The 18,508-nt window shown below is 39.1% G+C and overlaps 1 long non-coding RNA gene across 2 annotated transcripts in view; it reads left to right on the top strand.

Moving 5' to 3' along the window:
* Positions 1–18,508, top strand: part of LOC131826776 (uncharacterized) — a 74,612-nt gene that overhangs the window by 26,971 nt on the left and 29,133 nt on the right. The gene's annotated exons all lie outside the window — the stretch shown is intronic.

Genomic DNA, 18,508 nt, shown 5'->3' with positions numbered 1-18,508 from the left:
GGTCAAATAGTTTGCATAAAAATGAAGATATACAATTAATAACCAGCAGTGATGTTACAAAAATATTATACTAAAAAGAATTCTTTAAGGTGACAAGATAATTCCAAATAGAAATACATATTGACAAGTAGAAACAGAGAATCAGGAAGGATTTGTTGCATGAATATAGGATATTTAAAACTTCTTCAACCATCCAGGAACCATGAAAAGTGTATTCCTGATAAAGAAGATGGTGAAGCCAAAAGATAGAAGTCATTAAGGTATTGTTGAACTACTGAACCATTCTGGAACTAATTTTCACAGAATTCTTAGGTTAGATAATAAATTTCTTATTTTTAATAAAAATATTTCTTTCTTTTAAAAAGCTAGCAATTTTTGCTTCCAGCATTATGGCCTGTTAGATGCTCGAGAGATATTCCTTTGGCAGAAAGAATACATTCTGGATAGGACACACTTTGTTGCATTGCTTTTCTTCCAGGGAGTATGTGAAGTCTCCAAGGAACACTTTCGTCTCCTTCCTCCCAAAATAATCACCTGTCAGCTAATGGGTTAGGGTTGCCCTGTGGGTGCATGTTAATACCACCACTGTTTTATGGATGTTGAGATGTGGTGCAGTGTTAAGGTGCAATATCTGAGTGTGGAACTCTGTGCCAGCCAAGACCAAGGAGAAAGTCTGAAGGAAAAAGTCTTCTGTGGAGGAAAACTATCCTAATTTAGGTCCATATGACTCCCAGGTTAAAACTAAGTAATGAGCTTATGAATTCTTAAAAATCACCAAGCATTTAAGAATGCAAACCACCCCATGTAAAAGTCATAAGAAGCTATAAACAGTAGAATTGGCTACCCAAGAAACTGCAGATACAGAAAATGGAATTTGATGATGTGTAGAAAAGTTTGTTTTAAATTGCTTAAAGAAATAAAACGCATTAAAATGAATATGAGCAGGTAACAAGAAACTATCCAAATGAACAGGCAGATTTGAAAAACAATGAAATTTATATATATATAAAACTTTTAAATTAAAAAAGGTTAATGGACAGGATATGTACTGTATATAAAATAAGAGTGCAATCTGATAAAAAAAATCCATAAAGTAGCACAGTGAGATAATAAGGTATAAAATATTAGAAGGATAAGAAATATGAACAGTAAAAGGATATAACTGATTAGAGAGACAAGAGGAGATAATGGGAGACTAGAAGGAAAGGTAATATTTGATAAGTTAATGGCTAGAAGTTTTTCAGAACTTTATGGATTCATGGATACAGGAAGAATACAGTATCCTATGCAAGTAAAATAAAAATAAATTCGTATCTACCACATACTAGTAAAATTACAGGGCAAGAAAGATCTTTAAGGGAGCATGAGATCAAATTCGTATAGCCTAGAAAGGACAATTCAAATGACAAAAATTTCTCAGCAGTAACAACGGAAGCAAGAAAACAACAGAATGTTGTTATCTAAAAAAATGCTGAAAAAGGTAGCTTAGGGGCATAGGGTGGTTCACTCAATTAAGCGTCTGCCTTCAGCTTGGGTCCTGATCCTCGGGTCCCGAGATTGAGTCCTGCATGAGACTCCCTGCTCAGAGAGGAGTCTGCTTTTCCCTCTACCTACCTCCCCTCCTGCTTGTGTTCTCTCTCTGTCAAATAAATAAATTAAATCTTCAGAAAGAAAGAAAGAGAGAGGGGAAGGAAGGAAGGAAATGTAGTTTAGCCTAATTGAACTGCTTTAATAAAATACCATAGACTGACTGAGTGGCTTAAATAACACATTTATTTCTTACAATTACGGAGGCTGGGAAATCTGTACTTTGCAAGTTTCACTATGATATATCTTGGTGTTGACCTGTTTTTGTTAATTTTGAGAGTTCTCTGTGCCTCTTGGATGTGAATGCATAGTCCCTTCCCCAGATCGGGGAATTTCTCAGCTATAATTTATTCAGATAAACCATCTCTCCTCCTGGGACTCATACAGTATGGATATTATTGAACTTTGTGGAATTGCTGAGTTCTCTAAGTCTGTATTCATGATCTAATAGTTTTCTTTCCATCTTCTTTTCAGCTTCTCATTTATTTAAACTCTCTTAAAATCTCTTATTTATTTAAACTCTCTTATTATTTTCCATAATTTTATCTTCTATATCACCTATTCATTCCCCTGCTTCTTCCATTCTCATTGGGATTATATCCAGTCAATTTTGAATCTAAGTTACAGCATTTTTTATTTTGGCCTGACTAGCTTTTAGGTCTTTAATCTCTGCAGCAAGAGTTTCTCTGGTATCCTCTATGCTTCTTTCAAGCCAATTAGTATTCCTATGACTGTTGTACTAAATTATTGTTCAGATATATTGCTTATATCTGTTTTGAGCAAATCCCTATGATTTCTTCTTTATCTTTCTTTTGGGGAGAACTCCTCCACCTTGTCATTATGTCTACACTTCTGTCTTTTGCGTAATATAAAAGCTTGTTATGTTTCCTGCTCCTAAGAGTACTACTATACTGAGAAGGGGTCATACACAGTCCAGGGCCTCACACTTCCGGAGTGTTTCTGGTATATGCCGTGTGCTCTCTGATGTTGTGTTTTGGCTGCTCTTCCCCATAGGTCAGACCTCTGCAGAGTTCCTCCTGGCCTGTAGTGGGGAGTGTTTGGACCTTTAACTAAGTGTGCTTTGTTTGTTAAGCCTCATTACAAAGACAGGAAAAAAGAAAAAAAAAAAAAAAAGCCTGATCCAAGAAATGAGAAAAGGAAAAGAAACAAAAAAACAAACAGACAAAAAAAACTATTAGCCCTATTACAAAGAAAAAGAAAGAAAAATGGAAAAAAGAAAGTGGGGTGTGGTGGGGGGTGGGGAGAGAAGCCTGATCCAAAAAAACAAAACAAACAAACAAACAAACAAAAACACACAAAAAAAAAACAAGAAAAGGAAACAAACTAACAAATGAACAAAAAATCGTAAGCCTGTTTCCAAAGAGAAAAGAAATAAGTGAAAACTGAAAACTAGAAATAAAATAGAAAGAAAAAGAAAGCCTGTCCTATTCCCACTAGAACTGAAGCTGACAGTTCGGTGCACTCTATGGTCAGTAGACTTGGTACATGGCAGGGATTGGGGGGGGTGATGCGGGGGGACTGTGTTCTAAGGAAGAGGCCCACTCCACTGCACTGACTCAGTCAAGCCTGCCCTTTTAAAGATGCCCCTGCCCAGCACAGGGTGTTCAGGGTTTGGTGTAAAGGGCTCCAGCCTCTATTGGAGGTACTGTCTTTCTCTTTAAAGTGTAACTGTGCTGGGGGAGTTGGGGGCTGATTAAAGATGGTATCACCCTGCACTCTCGTCCCAGGGGAGAGGAACTCTCAGCCACTAATGTTCAGGAGGCCCTCATAGAAAAGCGAACAATCTCCCTTCCTGTGTCCCAGGCCCTCTTCAGATCCCCACCCTCACCCTGTCTGTACCCAGGCCATCAGCAGACCTGGCACTACAATTCTCCTCTTCTACCTTTGGCTGGCAATGGGAGTCAAGACTCCAAATCTTAAAAGACCTAGGAAGGCACGGACTTGCTCTCTCCCCCAGAGGAGCACTTCACAGCACTGTGCCCAGAAAAACCATTCTGTCCCAGAAAAACCAATCACATGGCCACAGAGGTGCCTGGAATCTTCAGCGAAGCACAGCAAAAAGCTACAATCAGGTTATCTGCCCTCTGTGAGCACCTCTGCCCCAGCTTTTGAACTGCCACTCGGTGGTGCCCAATAGGTCCTTTGTCCTTGGAGAGGCGATATACCCTCTTCCAAATGTACTCCAGGAAGGGGAACATTCATTCTTTCCTAGTGCAACCCATGGGATCCCCACACCATAAGCACCTTGCATGAACCCGAGGTACTGCTCTCCCTCCCATTCCCTCTCTCCCTGACTTGTCTCCACAAAAAGATCTCCCTCTGCTCTGCAGCACTGTGGCTTTTCTCTCCCCCAATTTCTATCTCTGAACCTCACATCTGCCATGCACTCTCCTTCCAATTGTACAGATTGTTTTCTTAATCCTCAGATCAATCTCCTAGTTGTTCAAAATGACTTGATGTTGATCTAGCTGTGTTAGAGGGACAAGGTAAACCTAGGGTCCCCCTACTACTCTGCCATCTTAACTCCTCTTCTGGAGGCTGGAAAATCTGATATTGGGTTGCCAGGATGGTTGGGTTCTGGTAAGAATCTACTTCCTGGCTTATAGATCGTTGCCTTCTTGTGTCTTCACATGGCAGAGAGAAAAGCTCTGGCATTTCTTCTTATAAGAGCACTAATGCCAACATGTGGGCTCCATCTTTATGGCCTCCTCTAAATCGAAATATTTTTCAAAGTGCCCCTCCTCCTAAAACTATCTCACATTGGGGTTATGACTACAATATATGAATTGGGGACGGGGGACACAAATATTCAGTCTATAACAACAGATATCAACCTTGAGTTGTTTACTGAGTTAAATTCTTTAATCAAGATAAATACACTTGAGATAAAGAGAAATTGAGAGTTTACAACCAAGAAATTTATACCACAAAAATTTAAGTATTTTTGAAGAGTTTATTTTTAAGTAATCTCTACACCCAATGCAGAGTTTGGATTCATGACCCTGAGCTCAGGAGTTACATGCTCCACCAACTGAACCAGTCAGGTGCCCCACATGAATTTAACTATTTGTGAGAGAGGAAAATGATTCCAGACTATTTTAAGATTGAAGGAGAATGATAACAAATTTAATTACAAACATACGAAAATCTAAATATTTATATAAAAGAATGTTAATAACAAAACTAAAGTGGTAGGTAACAATGACATTTAATTTGGAGAGGATGATCAAATTTAAAGTGTTGTTAAGCCCTGATACTAAAAATATGATCTACTAATTGTCAGCATCAGCATCACCTGTAACTTTGTGTGAAATTCACATGCTCAGGCCCCCTTAACAGGATTCCCAGGTAATTACATGTATACTAAAGTTCAAAAACTGTCCAAAGTTCTACAACTGTTCGTAATGGAGGATTGAAATATTATGCAAATGTAAATTAGTTTAGTTCATACATGATAAAATGTCAGTGCTAATCCCTAAAAATAAAAAAAGAAGGTGAAATTTTAAAAACACCTAACCCTTGGTCCCACCCCAGAGGCTGTAATTAAACTGGTCAATGGTATGGAACTGAGAACATAATTTTTGGAAGTTTCCTCCAGATACCTGTGATGTAGAGTCAAAGCTGAGACCCACTGCACCAGGTAACTGAACTAACATAAATATTTTCTTAGTATCTGAAACTTTATGGGGCTAAATATAAAATACTCTTCAGTATGTCCTAAAGAAAATAAGGTATACCCAACTAAATAATGAACACATATGCTTTGGAAATACTAGCTTTTCTGTCTTGAGTAATATTTGAGTAATATCTTGTCTTTTCACTAAGGAAAAAAGAACCTCTCCTGAATAGAAAGAAGGGAGTTATGGAAGGCTAGTATCACTGAAGTAAAATGGAATAGCCTTTTAGATAATTAGAGTTCTGGTGTTTTAGCATTTAATAGCATTTTATAGATTATATAGATTAATAGCATTTTATAGATTATATAGTTTGCTCAATCTGACTATATCCTTACTTTTAATAAGTACTTTTAGTATATTGTACATTTTCATATATTCTTATGTTATTAATTAGTGTCCTTCCACTCCAGCCTGAAGGATTCCTTTCAGCATTTCTTTTAAGGTAGATTTAGTGATCATGAATTCCCTCAGCTTTTGTTTTTGGGAAACTCTTTATCTTGCCTTTATTTCTGAAGGACAACTCTGCTGGGTAAAATAGTCTAGATGGCAATTATTTTTTTTTTTCTTTCAGCACTTTGAATATATTATCCCATTTTTTTCTTGGTCTGTGAATTTTCTCCTGAGAAATCTGTTGGTAGCCTTGTGGGGGTTCTCTTGCTGCTTTTAAAATTCTCTGTCTTTGATCCTAGACAGTTTTATTATTATGTGTCTTGAAAAAGAATATCTTGGATTGAAATTATGGAGTGACCTATTAGCTTCATGAATGTGGATGTCTTAATCTCTCTCTCGGTTTGGGAAGTTCTCATCCATTATTTCTTTAAGCAAGCTCTCTGTCCCCTCTCCCTCTCTTCTCTTTATGGGACTCCAAGAATATATAGATTGTTTCTCTTAATGGTATCTCACAACTCCCATAGGTTTTCTTCATTTCTTTTTATTCTTTTCCTTTTTGTTCCTTTAAATAAAATTATTTAAAAATAATTTTAAATGATTTGTCTTCAAGTTCACTGCTTCTTCTGCTGCTTGGTCTAGTCTGATGATGAAACTCTCTTATTTTATCTTTTATTTATTTATTTATTTTTTAGAAAGAGTGAGCATGCACAAGCAGGAATGGGAGGGGCAGAGGGAGAGGAGAGAAAGAAACTTAAGTAGGCTCAATGCCCAGCACAGAGCCAGACATGGTGCTCCTCTCATGATCCTGAGATCATGACCTGAACCAAAATCAAGAGTCAGATGCTTAACTGACTGAGCCACCCAGGTGCCGCTCTACTAAAATCTTCAGTTCAGTCATTGTATTCAAGAGCTCCAAAATTTCTGTTTAGGCCTTTTTTTCTCTCTCTTTATTAAACTTCCCCTTTTGTTCTTCTATTTTCCTGACTTCATTAAACTGGTTAATCTGTGCTATGAAAGTATCTCTCTGAGCACCTTTAGAATAATTATTTCTAATTCTTTGTCAGGAAATTCATGTATCTCCATTTCTTTGAAGTCAGTTACCTGAAGTTTATTGTGTTCATTTGGTAGTGTCATGTTTTCCTGATTCCTCATGAGTCCTGTAGATTTGTGTAGTTATCTGCACATTTAGAAAACTAGTCACCTCTTCTAGGCATTATGGACTAACTTTGGTAAGGAAATATGTTCACCTGTAGGTAGGAGCATGTTGGAGCATGCTGTTACCCTGGGTAACAGAGCACCAAGTGCAGGAATGTGTGGCATCTCTAGGTTTGCGGTCATATGATTCTTCATTGGCTCAAGACACTGTGGCCACAACAGTGACAACCGTGTGCTCTTTGGTAAGTCATGTGGGGGTTTGCAGTGGCTGCAATGACTTCTGAGTTTTCAGTGGCACCTCTAAGTCCACCGAATTGGAACCACAGTAGACAGCAGTGGTGGCCAGAGTCTGTGATGTGCATACCCTTAGCAATAGGGACCAGCTGCAGATGCTGTGTTGTGACATGTGCTAGTTGCAGACACACACATAGTGGTGGAGGCCAAGGCCAACTTCAGGCACACTGCAGTTGTAGTGGCCCTGGCTATAAGTGTGCATTTGTGTGGCTACAAGATCACACCTTGGGCATGTGCCCACTACTGGAGACCAGTGACAGGAATTGGATCAGCAGGGTGCAGGTACATAGCTTAAGAAGCTAACTCAGATGAACCCACTGGTGCAGGAGATAGAGTTGGATCTGGGTTCAAAAGCAGCTATGGGGGTCCCTGGCTATTGACATGCACTCCTACTCCTACAGTATCTCCCCACTAGCATGCACATGGCATTGATGGCTAGTGACAGGGGTGAGCCAGGAGCATGCAGGTGCACAGCTAGGAGGGCTAGCAGAAGGTGAGTTCAGTGGTACAGACCAGTAACTGGAGATAGGGCCAAATTTGGGCCCATGAGCATCTGTGGGGGCCTTGGCAGTTGGCGTGTACTTCTGTGACTGTAGGATCTCTCCTAAGTCACATACATGACAATTGTGACCATGGCAAGTCAGGCTGGTAGTGTGCAAGTATACAGCCTAGCCACAAAGCATGCACATAGCAATGGAAGTCAGCATCTAGGCCAACATGTTGCATTAGCATAGCCACAGAAGCCTGGGTTGGCTGTCAGTGTATATCTCAGATTCCAGTTGTGGCAAGAGAAATGAGGCAGTGGGGAGGGAATCAGGCAGCTGGTATTAGTTAAGAATACATGTGGGGCAAAAACCAGAGAAATCTGCTGGGGTGTGTGGTTACCTTACTAGCTATCAGTTTCTTCAGTGGCGAAAGCTGCTGGGGTCCTCTGCAGAGCAGGTCACTGAGAACCACTGGCCACTCCCATTGCATGGCTAATACTGATAGCCCTTGACCTTCCTCCTTGCTCCTCGTCATCTCTATATGTCTCAGCTTTGCCAGTTTCTGGTTGGGTGAAACCTAAGTAGTTCTTTCATATGATGCCCCAAAAGGCTGGGGATCCTGGTTGCTCACCATACTCTCCTTTTCCTGGCAAAAGGAACTCTTTCTAGCTGGTAGGTCTCCTTCCAGTGCTAAGCTGGTCGATGGGATGATCCAAGCAAATTGAAGCTGTTCTTCCTTCTCTTTTTATGCAGTTATTCCCAGGTTTTATTCCACTATCTTGCTGAAATTTCCTATATAGACACCTGAGCTCAGCCAGAGCTGGTTTTTTTCTGTGGATAGCTGTCTAATTGTCGATCTTTGTGGGGGGATGGGAACTGCTGTCTTCTATTTCACCATCTTGGTGATATCACTCCAAATATTTCTAAATATAGTCATGATTAATAAGGAGTTCTCTGGGAAAGCTTTCATTATTAAGTGGTGATTCATAATATTTCTAGAGCGGCACTGTCCAATAGAATTTTCCACAAAGGGAAATCTGCTAGCCACACGTGTCTATTGAGCAGTTGAAAAGTGATCAGTGCAAATGAGGCACTGGATTTTTAACCTTACTTCATTTTAATTTATTTAAACTTATATAGCCACAAATGGCTAGTGGCTACCATATTGTTCAGTACAGCTCTACAACCTTGCTACTCAAGGTACAATTTCAAAGCCCAGTAGTATCAGCATCACCTGGGAGTTTATTAAAATCTTGAACCCCATACCAACTGAATTAGAAGGTACATTCTAATATGACCCCTGTGATAATTCACATGTATATTGAAGCTAATAAGCACTGTTTTGGAAATTTTCCTCTTTAAATGAGGCTACATTAATTGGCTGGAGTTTTTGGCTGTTTGTTTTGTTTCATTTTAATGTTTTCTTGTTCTGAAAGCATATATCAAATGACTGTCTAGGCCTGTATCCAAGAGTATAAGACCTTAAACATACAATGTCTTTGTGTCCCAGTTTCCATATATCTCATATACAAATCTCAGTTCCATAGCAACCTATGTCACAAGATTGTACTTGGGATTTTTTTTTAGCATCCTGAAATTATAAAGTATAATTTGCAATAGGAATAAGTATAATTTGAACTAGATAATGTTACCTCTGGAAGGGCCTATACAAATAACATTTAATAACTAAGAAAAGTCAGGCCTTCAAAATTCATTTTCCCTGATTTCATCCTTCCAGGCATCTCTTCTTGTCTCATACCCCCAGGCCTTTCTCTGCTCCTTCAAATGGTCCATTATCATACAGACCAATATACGGGCAACATACAGACAGCTATAGATCGACAATTTCCTTTTCCCAATGGGTTGCAATCGGCTGTTCAGGACCACGTGTCTGTGACATTGCATGTGTTCTCCTTACCGAGAATTTTCTTTCCTGCCCCTGACTGGCAAAATTCTATTCATCTTTCAAGGATGCTGGTCATTTTTTTTGTCCCTGCCCCTAAGCAACATGAATAAATACCTATCTCTTCTAAAGCTTCATGGTAACGCACATCTGCTGCCATATGGTATGTATCACACAATATTGCAAGGATTTATTTATCTGTCTCTCCACCTCACTACATTATTAGCTCCTCAAAGAAAAAGAAGCTATATCTAATTCATCTTGCTAACCTTTGGGACAAGTACATTATTGGCATGTAGTTGGAGTTCAATGAATATACAATGAAATAAAAAGAACGGATGTTTCTCCAAGGGTGCATGGCTTTTGTCAGAGCTGGAACTGGAACCTAGATTTTCCAATTCCCATCCAGGCCAATGCTCTTTCTACTACAACCTATAGCGTGTTTTAACACAGAGAACAATCTTGGAATATTTGGAGCAACAGCTAAGAAAGAGAATTCCATTTTCCAAAGTGATACAGGTCAAAAGAGAAACAGAGCTATGTCACCTCAAAATTCATCCAGTTTCTCAGAGGCTCCCTTAGAGATCGTGTTTCACTTATATACCTGGTAAAATTAAGCAATGAAAATCCAAAAATGGATCAAGAAAAGAATAAAAACAGACAATTTGTATTTAGAAACACCAGAGTATCCCTATTAGTTATTGTGAAATGATGACAGGCAGGGCTACGTAGTCACTGCAGTGAGGAAAGTACAGATTGCATCTGCTGTTCTGTTAAAGTACGTTATGCTGACTACACTTAGAGGTTATCTGGGTAAATGGCCCAATAGTAATTGAAAATGAGCCTGTGAGCAAGACTGGATGGGGAAGAGAAGGAAACACGTGAAGATAGAGGAAATGTATGCAGCTGGTAAGAAAAGGCAGAGGGACAGAAGGAAGGAGCTTAGAAGAATAGCTGAAGATTTTAAATTTAACTTAATGGTAAAACTGATTTAATATATGCATATGAACAAAGGGCACCTATATCCACCCTTTCTTTTCTCAGTTATGAAGGGTTCTCTTCCTTCTATTCTTATTTCCTTTTACTTGGGTTGTTTCATTTAAAAAAAAAAAAAAAAAAAAAGGTGAAGACAATGAGTAACCAAGAAGATAATTACACATTCTGAAATATTTCTAAACTGTTTCAACTTTCTATTGCTACTGTAACAAACTACTACAAACCTAATGGCTTAGAATGACACAAATTTTCTATCTTCCTATTCTGTAATTCAGAACTCCAACATAGATCTCACTGGGTTAAAATCAAGGTGTCAACGGCACTGTGCCCCTTTCTAGAGGATCTACATGAGAGAGTCCATTTCCAACTCTTTTGTGTTGGTGGCAGAATTCAGTTTCTTGTATTTGCAGGACTGAGGTCTGTTCCCAGGTTCTAGAAGCTGCCTACACTCCTTGGATAATGGTCCACTTCCCCCATTTTCAAAGCCAGCAATAGTGGGTCAACCTATCTCATACTTCAAATCTCCCCTGCCTGTTCTTCTCATTGTATCTGTCTTCCTTCTGCCTCTCACATCCTTTGTTAAGGATACTTGTGCTTACGCTGGATCAACCCAGATCCAGATATCCCAGAATAATCTCTTTATTTTAAGGTTCATAACCTTAATTCCATCTCAAAATTCCTTTTGACATGTAAGATAACACATTCAAAGGTTCTAGAAATTAGGGCATGCAAATCCTTGGGGGCCATGATTCTGCCAACCCCACCTTCCTTCACTAGACAGATGCACATCCAAGAGGTCACTTGGCTCTGCCTGCTGGAAAGACATCATCTAAGAAACAACTTCAGAAAAGATTAGGGGTGAATTCAATGTAATTGCATATACATCCCATCAAAATATCTGCAGCATTTACTCACATGGTCACTGAACAAAATTTATTAAACACCTACTGTGGACCAAAAATTCTATGGTGAGTATTAAAATGAAAGTTGGTCAAGTCCTAGTCCCTTCCCTGCAAAAGTTGACAGTGAAGTGACAGGCAGGAAAGTCAAGCAACTACAATGCCATGTGGTGAATAGTGAAGGTATGTATGATGGCTGAGAGAAGGAAGAAACCACACAGAGAAGAGGTTCAGAGGAGGCTTCCAGGAAATACAGCCTTAATAATAGGGATGTTACATACGAAAGCTGTGAGCTGTCTGGTGTGATGAAGTCAGGGACATATTTGGGGAAGTGTTGAGAGATGGGCAGGGGAGGAAGGCAGGAGACAGTTCCCCAATATCGTGTATGTGCATCAGAGTAAGGAGTCTGGATGGCACCTCAAAGTCAATGAGAATCCATTAAAGGATTTAAGTAGACATGTAAGTAGATTTTCTGTTTAAAAGATCACTCAAGAAGCAAATAGGGAAGAACTAAAACAGTAAATTTGAAAATAATTTCCAACCTATATACTCAATGGGAAAAGATATCTATACAGACATGTAAAAAATGAAGACATAGGAGCAGGTATGAAAAGCTGTTAAATGCTACTTCCTCTTTCAAAGTCTATTTGTGAATTCTTCATGGTAACGGTACAGCAACAATCTGAAAGCACATTTTCTCTCAGATAAGCTGTTGTGGCCATGTTCCATGGAGATCTCAAACTCTTTCACTATCCACCAACACAGGATCTCCTCCCTTACACACGTGTCTCTACTTTCTTCAAACCACTACCTTCCCTTCCCATAGCCCTACTCAGTTTCATGGGAAATGATATCACGTTTTAAATCCAGTAAAAGATATTTCTATTTAAAGAAATCCTACACTTTCATCACATATTTTCTGAATATAAAAGTAATACATGTTTATAGTCTAAAATTTGGAAAACTATAAAGTTTGATGTAAATTCTTTGATCTTTTTTTCTGTAAGAAGGAACACTATGATTATGTGATTATGTGCTAATGCTTTTTTATCTCCTTTTTTTCTTTATTTATTATAATAGGAGATTTATTTTGCCCTTAAATATTATTCTAAAGCATTGTTTTAATGTCAGTATAGATAGAACGTTACTTTATGAAACACCATAATTTACCTAACAGCAATTTACTAATTTCCTAGTATTGGTTATTTCTTCTTTTGCATTCTTTTTTTTTTTTTTTGGATAGTATAATACTCTAATAAAACCATTTGAAACACCTGTGATTTTCTGAACATAAATGGACTACTTTTGAATTTTTTTCACATGTATCCAGAATTTAATTTTTTTTTAAACTCATTAACGTATATCTGAAGCCAACTGTTTGATGCTCCTCTCTCAAGAAAAACAAAGGAAAAATGACATGTAAATACTGCCACAATTCTTTTTGGTGAAAAGATAGCCAGGATACAGGCAATATCTGAAATCTGCAGGAGGAGAATTATGTTAGAACAAGGCATTAGCCATACAGAGAGGGATACAAATGTTTATTAAGCACCTACCATAGAACAATCTCTATCCTGAGCACTGGGGATATAGCCATTGCAAGACAGGCACAGCCTCACCCTCCTGGAGTTCAGTCTAACCAGGTAGAAACACTTAGGGAAATGACACTGGAGAATGATGTTAAAACCAATGCAAAAATTGCACCTATAAATAATTTTTTCAGGGCTACTGATTTTTAAGCCTCATTGTCTACTATTAATTCTCATCCTTCACAAATATTAATCAAAGTTACCTGCACATCTATACTAGTTTCTTTCATTAGGTCTTAGACCCTTACGCATCAGAGAACATTTTGCCTTCGTTAGGACTGTAATATCTTGTCTTGAATTTTGAAAAATGGCTCCTTTCTCTGATAGAAGGTCATTCAGTATCTATTAGCCATACCCTAGTGGTATTTTTAGATCCCGATTTGCAGGATCAGTGTTTGGGGAACACAGAACTCTTAGCCCCCTAGAGGGCATCATCCAGGCAACCACAATCTTCTACTTTCTTTTTAAAGGTTCCCTAATTCGTGTTTCTTAATATAAAACATACTACAAATGAACTAGATGATCTGCTTATCTTTTAAGATTTAAATATAATCATTTCTCTCCCTCTTTGCACCAACCTAGGCACTTTTGAACTCAAAAGCTTCCATCTGCAAAGAGTACTTGCAAAACAAAGAAGGACAAATGGTGGGGTGGGGGGGTGTAAACTTTTTCTGAAGAATGTGCTAAACTCTTTCACTGTTTAATAGATAAGAATGAATACTGCTGTTTAACCAGATCCAGCCTCTGAAATATCTAATTAAAACTGATGTGCTTATTTAGTTTCCAATTCATCACAGGTGGGCCCACATTAATGTGAAAATGAGAGTAAATTGCCAGCATTTGGCAATCTCACTGAATGTCATTCACATTATTAGCTCAAACCTCAAAATGCTTTTTAAAATGTGGTTCACAGGTAGGGCACTGTCTCTCCACACAAACAAAAGTCTTCACTGGAGGCCTGCTGGAATTTCATTTTTGTGTAAGGAGTTCCTCATGGCAAAGGTCCACCTTACTCAAAACACCTACCCATGATCGGATAGAAGGTGCACTCAGGGAAGGTGGTAGGAAGCAAAGCTCCGTCTCTTCCCACTCGTAAACATCTCCTGGGAATGACTGTGTAGTTTGGCCCAGCTCTCTTTTAGCTTGTCAACCAGAACTTCAGATAAAATCAGTTCATTTAACTTTACAGAGGACTCCTTTCCTAGCCGTCCTCATGCAGATTCCACACTATCCCAGCAGACAGCCACATCCCTGCTGCAAGCGAGCCCTGAGACCATCATCCTTTCTCTTTTCACATCTATAAAACATAAAGTCATCTTCCAAATAATTGATTTTTGAAAGGCTCTTTACAGCAATATGATGAAATGTAGTCTGGAAATGCATGGATTAGAATTTTCGAAAACAAGGGCGCCTGGGTGGCTCAGTGGGTTGGGCCGCTGCCTTTGGCTTGGGTCATGATCTCAGGGTCCTAGGATGGAGCCCAGATCGATCGTGATCTCAGGGTCCTGGGATCGAGCCCTGGGATCGGGCTCTCTGCTCAGTGGGGAGCCTGCTTCCCCCCTTTCTCTGCCTGCCTCTGCCTACTTGTGATCTCTCTCTCTCTGTCAAATAAATAAATAAAATCATTGGAAAAAAAAAAAAAGAATCCAACATCCAACTTGGTTCAGTCTACAAAACATGCACAATGACTTATTCGCATCTCAGAATCACTTTTGTTTTCCACTTTCTACAGCTTCCAAATCCACATGGAAGATAATTTTGTCATTAAAGCACCCACTGTTACAGGCTAATTTATAAGCAGAATAAAGTATTTCAGGGGTACAGAAAGGAAGCCAAGAAAGCTTCCACTTTAACACATACTTGCACATTCGTATCTACTTTACCTGCCTTTAATACCCAAAGCCCTAAATGGAAATTTATTTTTTATCTCAAAGTTCCAAACATTTTGATTGAAAATTCAGATTTCTTGGCAAAGAATAAATAGATGACATGATGCTCAATCTCAGTAGAAGTTTGGGAAATCTAAATTAAAGCAACAATGAATTATCCATATTCAACTACCAGCTTTATCAAAGTTAACAAAAACAGGAACATGCTGTGCTAGTAAAGAAATGGACCAATCCTCTTCTCACTCATTGATGATAGGAGTTGAACTTACTACAAACTTTTCATTAAAATAATCTAGCAGGGACGCCTGGGTGGCTCAGTTGGTTAAGCAGCTGCCTTCGGCTCAGGTCATGATCCCAGCGTTCTGGGATCGAGTCCCACATAGGGCTCCTTGATCGGCAGGGGGCCTGCTTCTCCCTCTGCCTCTGCCTGCCATTCTGTCTGTCTGTGCTCGCTCACTCTCCCTCTCTCTCTGACAAATAAATAAAATCTTTAAAAATCTAGCAAATTTTATGTTATATTTACTTTATCACAATTTTAAATGCAATAATGATAAATAATCTAGCACCAGCTATTATAATTAAATATATCTAAACCCATTGGCTCATCTCCACCTCTCCATCTTTGGGAATCTAACAAATAGAAATCGATACACTAGTACATAAAAGTATATGTCTAAGAAAACCAATTAACCGCAGCATTATATGTGTCAGGGTGATAGGAGATTAGCTGAAGACACTGACATAGCTATACACTGCGGAATGTTCTGTTGTTTATTAACCTGGAAAAACCTCCATGGAATACATAGTTAAGTGAGAAAAATGAGTGCAGAGTATTATAAATAAGCAAAGAAATACTGTGTAGTCATTCAGAGCATAGACTCTGGAGCTAGATTGATTCTGTAGCCTATATTTTTAACAGTTTGACCTTAGATAAGGTTCTTCATCCCTCTGAGACTCAGTACCTCCTGTATAAATGGGCATACAAAAATGGGGACAAGACCATCCCTAGCACAGGGTTTGAGTAAATACTAACTAAAAAAGGATGTCAAAAGAATGTAGAAAGCATTCAATTAATGCTAATTCCCTTATTCCTGTGCCTCTAAAATGAATCAATTTTAGAGGCCTGCTTGACAGCCCTCACAAAGAGAAAGACTGATTGGGGACCAACAACAAGAACTTCACTCAAAAGAAATGAGCACAATCTTGAGGTTAGAAGATCTGGCTTCAAATCTCTGATCGGCTATGTACTGATTCTGTGACCTTGGGTATGTCATTGTTTTGAGCCTCATTCCCTTCCTTTTAGTAGTTTCTATGAAGTTTAAATCAGGTGCATGCTTTGCGCACAAATCTCTATGTGTGTGTGTGTGCACCTGTGCACATATACACATGCTCTTTGCTCCAGAGGTGGTATTTGAAATGTTAACACCTGGTATTGCATAGATACCATCTAACTGGAATGATTCCTGGCTGTTGGCACATAATAGGTATTAGGTATGTTTAAATTCCTTTCTTTCTGTCATTAATAAAAAAAAAAAAAACGAATATTTTTTGAATACTTAATATAAGCTCAGTACTATGCTTTCTTTGATGGGAAAAGATAGTTCTGCTACTCAGCTAAGAAAAAGGCAAATCATTTTTATGAAAAGGTGGTAGAACCAATTTCCACTCCTTTGCAATTTTTTCTAAAGTCAGTGTCCCACACCTATCAACAGAAAAATCAAAGTGAAACAAAACTCTGAAGTTCTTAATAGCAGTGTTATTTTAGCTGTGAAGTCCCTGTCATAAAATGCTCTGGCAACATAAATAGGGAAATCCAGAAAGGGAAGCTAGACATTAAAGTTCACAATGAAAGAGTGGGCAGGGGAATGCTAGGATCAGCACCTTGTGATCTGCAATGGAGATGATGCAGCTGCAGGTAAGGAAAGGTAACACCTGTATCAAAGAGAGCTAAGAGCTCAGGTCGCCATAGCCCTTGTTTTGTCTGGGTCTCTGTTTCCTCATCAGGCTAAATGAGGACAGTAGAGGTCCACATCACCTGTAAGTAAGAGCCCTTCTCTCCAAATGCTGAGCTATTTTGAGCTCCAGTCAAACCTCTCAGGATTTTGAGAGTAAGTTTTAAAGGGGTGAAGGCCGAGAACAATGAAGTTCAGTGTGAAGTTGCAGGAAAAGAGAGTTTGGTGTCTGAGAGACCTGGGTTTGAACCATTTTCACGATATTCAAACCATCTCTCTCCAAGGAACTGGAAGTGCTTCAGTCAGAAGGGAAAGTCTGCACTCCACGTGAGTGTAACAGAGCTCCTTAACTAAGTTAACTTTGTTTTTAAGATTTTTATTTATTTGACAGACAGAGATCACAAGTAGGCAGAGAGGCAGGCAGAGAGAGAGAGAGAGGAGGAGGAAGCAGGATCCTTGCTGAGCAGAGAGCCTGACGCAGGGCTCGATCCCAGAACACTGGTATCATGACCTGAGCCGAAGGCAGAGGCTTTAACCCACTGTGCCACTCAGGTGCCCCTAACTAAATTAACATTAATGAAATCTGTGGTTGCTACAAAAGAGAACCACTATACTCCAAACAAATACTATTTCATTAAATTGGGAGTTATTTATTTTTCTCATGTACTGAGAAGTCTAGGGCAGTTGCAATGGAATCAATCTCCTCTTATCCTCTTGCCCAGCCACCATTATGTCACCTCATGGTCATGAGATTTCTAGAGTTTCTAGAAGTCCAGCCAGCATACATAATATTGTGTGGAAGAAGGAAGGTAGGGTGATCAACTTACCCAGTTTGCCCAGTTTTGTCTGGGCTTTAAGACTGAGAGGTCCATGCTTCTGGACTCCTGACAACCCTAGGCAAACCAAAATAGTTGGTCATCCTAAAGAATAGACATAAGCTAAAAAAGAAACTGCCAGGTTTGTCCTGCCATTTTAAGGATATTTCGCAGAGGTCCTGCCCAAACAATTTCTACTCATTGGCCAGAATTTATTCACATGGTACCAATTTGCAAAGAAGGCTGGGAAATACACATGCCTGCCTAACTAAACTTTGTGTCCTGGTAGGAAAAGGTGAGATGGCTATTGAATAGGCAGTCTCTTTCACCCCTATTAGTCTGGAATGGTTCAGTTCAGGGAACATCATATTGTTCCTTAATCCTAAAACTACGGTGAGCCCAAGAGCATTCTTAGAGTTCTGTTTTAAGTACCTGCCACAGCAGAGGTGATAATGACTCAAGAATTTAGCAAATCAGAGTACCATTTTGAGAAGAGCTGGGATAGGCTATTACAAGTGTAACTGCCTGAAGGCTCCCTCTGGGCTCTAGATCTCAGGGTCTTATATAAAATAGTCCCAACAAGGGGGTAGGAAATGGTTTCCAATGATTCCCCTCCAATGAGTGTGCATCTCTGTCTTGTATCTAAGCTCCAGCAAGCAGAAGAAGGAAGAAAGATGCACACTACTACCAGCACTGACAGGGCCCTGATTAGGGATTAAGCTTTCTCCAATCCCATCTCCACCCAACCACAGAGTGTCGTTTTGAAGAATCATTTGTGGTAAATGAAGAGAGAGGAGCTATAAGGGCAAGAAATTGGTAGAAAATAATAGGAAAGAAGTGCTATCGTTTGATGAGG

The sequence above is a fragment of the Mustela lutreola genome, chromosome 3, assembly GCF_030435805.1.
Source record: "Mustela lutreola isolate mMusLut2 chromosome 3, mMusLut2.pri, whole genome shotgun sequence".
NCBI classification, from domain to species: Eukaryota; Metazoa; Chordata; class Mammalia; order Carnivora; family Mustelidae; genus Mustela; species Mustela lutreola.
The sequence above is the reverse complement of the archived record's forward strand: the minus strand, read 5'-3'. Positions and strand labels throughout refer to the sequence as shown.